Source organism: Bubalus bubalis, chromosome 2, assembly GCF_019923935.1.
Source record: "Bubalus bubalis isolate 160015118507 breed Murrah chromosome 2, NDDB_SH_1, whole genome shotgun sequence".
Taxonomy (NCBI): Eukaryota; Metazoa; Chordata; class Mammalia; order Artiodactyla; family Bovidae; genus Bubalus; species Bubalus bubalis.
The window spans coordinates 43,865,530-43,869,626 of NC_059158.1; the positions used below are offsets into that span (position 1 = coordinate 43,865,530).

Genomic DNA, 4,097 nt, shown 5'->3' on the forward strand with positions numbered 1-4,097 from the left:
TCGATGCATGATTTTAAACAGTTACTACCCGGGAATGTATCCTAAGTAATACATAATATTTGTACATGTTCTTACATGTTAATAAATAGTATGAGACTCTCTGCAACCTGCTTTTTTACCCAAAGAATAATACATTGGTTCACTAATCCATCTCGATAATGTGTAACATTAATTTTAACTCTTGCCAAGAATTCTATTTCTGAGTATCCCATGCTGTATTTATTCTTTCTCTGGTTAATAAGTGCCGAGATTATTGACAACATTTTTTTCCTATAAAATGCTGCCACTCTCCAGGTCTCTTTGCACACACATGAGATTGTCTCCCAGGATGTATGTGCAGAAGAGGGTGGCAGGGGGCTCATCTTCATCTGTACAGGATGCCGCTGAGTGGCGGTACCAAGATCGAGTGAAGAGTTCCTGTTCCCACATCCCTGACGGAGAACCATTTTCATTTTTGTCAATCCAGAGGAAATTGTACCTCACGGTGATTTTCATGAGCCTTCTCTGTTTACGGGGCTGTCCATCATTGTTCCATGTGCGTCTATTTCAGTTCCTCTTATGTTAAATCCCTTTACCTGCGTTTGCCTTTTGAATAAAAAGTATATCAGCATGAACTACACCCCAATGTTAACAGTGGTTGGACACTCAATCTGAGGGAATGTCCCTGTCTGCCATCCCCCTACTTTAGGAAACACCACCCTGCCCAACCCGGTGTCTTCACCCTCCCAACAGCTGGCACCACGTGGACCAATGGGAACCACCAGCCTCTTCCCAGATCCTGCCCTGTGATTGGCCCAGACTTGGGCACTGTGACCCAAATCAGACCAATCAGAGCCCTTTCCTGGGATTTCCGGAACTGGAGCTGGGGGAGAGCAACCCACCCCTACGTCAACCCTGAAATTTGAGAGTGTGAGGTCCAGCCTCACCGCGACAAGGAGGCTGAGACCAAGAGAGCCGCCTGCTGAGTAAGGGTGGAGTAGGGTCCGCCAGGCATGTCTAACATGCTTCAGCCCTCTAGTCACTACCGGGACCCCTGCCTCCTGCCCTGGGGGTACAGGCTCAATCAGCGGCCCTGCATGTGCACCGGGGAGGGTTCATGCTCACACGTAAGACTTGTCTGAAATTTTCAAGTGTTCTGTTAAGATAGTTACACCTGTACTATATGTCATCAGAAATTTAACACATTGTAATTGTTTAATCTTCCTTATCTTTCAAGGTGAAGCACAAACATCTGTCTTCCATGAAGGTTTTCTGATCCCGCAACCAAGAGCGGGGACCAGCTGCCATCATCTGCTGAGGCCTGTCTGGAGTGCGTGGGGGCCCCGGCCCAGGAAGGGACCCCAGTGGAGATGGGGAAAGGAGGGACAGACAGAGGGGAAGGTCTGTTAGGGAAGTGGGGGCCTGAGTGGGTCTGATCTCCACTGAATGGCAAGGATTTAGCAGATGAGGCCTGGCCAGAAACCTGCCCCTAGAGCCTGGGGTGGCCCAGGCTCTGACCCACCTAGGGTGGGGGAAGACCATGCAGACTCTGGCCTTTAGCTTGAAGGGTAGGGAGAAGCCTGCTCCAAGGGCCAGGGCCTGCATAGGACCTGGGCCTGCTGACCTATAGGGAGATTCTTGCCAAGGTGACCCTGGACCCCAGCCCCTGACTCCATGAATCTTGACCTTTCCCTTCTCACTGAATCTAGCAGCTTAAAATGAGAAGCGTGTTCCAGTAGATGTGTCTTATGGGAAAACTTCAGCCAAATCAATTAATGATAAAACCCTTGAGCAAACACAGCTACTTTTATCATTTTAGAATGTGGTGATTTGAGCAGCAAAAGAAATTAAATTAAAAACGCAGAGACTCGGGGTCAGAGCCCCAGCTGCTCTCATTGGTTTTTAATCTCCTGTTAAACAATATATCTTCTGATGGCTTTTGTCAGCTTATTCAATGTAATAACCCAGGACACGTGGCCCACTGACCCTCCTCATTCCCTCCACGTGGCTGAGGGGGGAGGATGCAGCTGGCAGCTGGTCAATTAACAAGCTTAAAGTGGGGATGGGTGGGTGGGCCAGAGTCAGGGGAAACGACATGGGCCACACAGGACCCTGGAGGTGGACGTCCCCAGAGATGTGATGGCCGAGGGCAGGGCCGTGGGGTGCCCTGGGGCTGACTCACATTAGAGATTGGGTACCTGAACCCCAGAAAGCAAACGTTTTCCTGAGTCACACTGAGTCAAGATTGGAACTCAGGTGTCCAGACACCCAACCCACAGCTCATTCTGTTGGACACCTGCACAGGTCACCAGGAAAGGGACTGGGCTTGATATGGGGACTGTGGTCCCCAGCTCTCTGTCTTCTCTCAGGGCATTATCCGTGGGTCTTATTGAGCTCAATCTAGGAGATAGTTAGGTTCCATCTTTGGGGAGATCCTGGCCTGATGAGAGAGGCAGTTCCCATGGTTGGGAACATCAGTCTGATGATGGAGGCACAGCTCTGACCTCAGGAAGCGCCCAGTCTGATGGCGACACAGTCAAATGCAGACAGCCAAGCCTACAAGTAAATTGTTTCAGTAAAAACACCCCATGACAAGACAGCGTAGGCTGGAATTTCTGTTGGCTTTGCCATGGAAGGCTTCTAGGAGGAGGCTGAGCCATAAAGAGAAAAGGCTGGTCTCTCATAACTGTACTCCAATAAAAATTGGGGGAAAAATAAGAAGCTGATCTCAAGACAGCTTAGACAGAAACTCTGAGGCAGGAGAGAGGCTGGAGCTGGTGAGGGAGATGACACACGCAGCGAGCTGCCTCTGTGAGTTGTCTGTACCCACACATAGGCACACTGATAAACACACAGGCCTGTTTGCACACACTGACGCCTACTTACACAGACTCCTTCATGTACACTCATAAACACATGCTTGCGCGCCAGGTGCAAACACACAGCTTTCTCCTGTCTCCATGTGTATACACGGATATGCCCACATGCATTTATGTACACGTAACTATACATGTGATCATATATAGACCGACACACGGGCCAACCCCTAGCTTTGTACAAGCTCAGATGTGCTCTGTTGGGCACACAGGTGGGGGGCCTGCACTACCCCAAGCCACACTTGGGGTCCCCCAGCAGCTAGATCACCTGCCAGACGTCCCTGAGCCCCCCTTCCTGGGCTCCGTCTGCATCCCTGGCCCCCTGCCATGGTCCATGCATCTGCAGCCTCTCCTCTGGGTTGGTGGATGGGCAGGGAGCTGAGACTGACCTGGAGGAGAGAGACTCTTAGGGAGTCCCCTAGCACCACCCATGGCCTAGAGGACCCACAGGGTAGGAGGGGCTCACAGTGGAACTCGCAAATTCCCTCTCATTTACCCAAGGTCTCTGTGACAGGTCAGGGGCCTGTGAAACAGACTCAGAGATGGAGATTTGTAAGTAGATTTCCTGGTGGTCACCTCACCCCCAGGAAGCGAGGGAGGCAGGACTAGGCAGACTGAGAAGCTGGGTTGTGACACAGTCATGGCCAAGGTCTCAGCCACCCCCTGGGAGCTGTGGAGCGGGGCTGGCCTTGCAGGTGGTCCCACTCGGTGTTAGGCCAAGCATCCTAAGCCTTTACTAGTCACTGGATGTGGGCTGCCTCCGGAAACTAAGGTAACCTTGAGGGAGGAGGTTCCCTTCAGCTAAGGACACAAGGAAAAGAGGCTCACCTTGGAGCAGGCAGCTGCCCACGCTCCCCAGCTGAGAACAGGCACTGGGGGCCTTGGGGGTGTGGGGAGCACAGTGATGTCCTCCATTGTCTGCAGAGGATGAGACATCCGCTCCGTCACTACTGCAGTCTCCCTCCAGTCTCTCCTGCTGCAGTTGGCTGCTCCTCTCGGGAGTTTTTCTGGGCCCGGCTCCCTTGTCTGTCCCTCCTACGTCATCCCATCTCCCTGGACTGGTGTTGACAGCTCCAGGTTGCTGGCTTCTCAGGAAGCAAGGGACAAGGCTCCCTCCAGCGCCCTCCTCTGGTGGGGCCAAGAACCCCTCTGAGTACAGAGGGCTGAGGAATCCGACAGGGCTGAGGACAGGCCCCTCCCACATGCTAGTCCCCATGACTCAGATCAGTGGGACTCAGGCTG

At 52.3% G+C, this 4,097-nt stretch overlaps 1 long non-coding RNA gene across 1 annotated transcript; it reads left to right on the forward strand.

Moving 5' to 3' along the window:
- Positions 1-737: 737 nt before the first annotated feature.
- LOC123330241 lies at positions 738-1,918 on the forward strand. Its single transcript, XR_006545991.2, has 2 exons — positions 738-1,106; positions 1,217-1,918. It is a non-coding gene; the product is annotated as an uncharacterized LOC123330241 (long non-coding RNA).
- Positions 1,919-4,097: the final 2,179 nt, after the last annotated feature.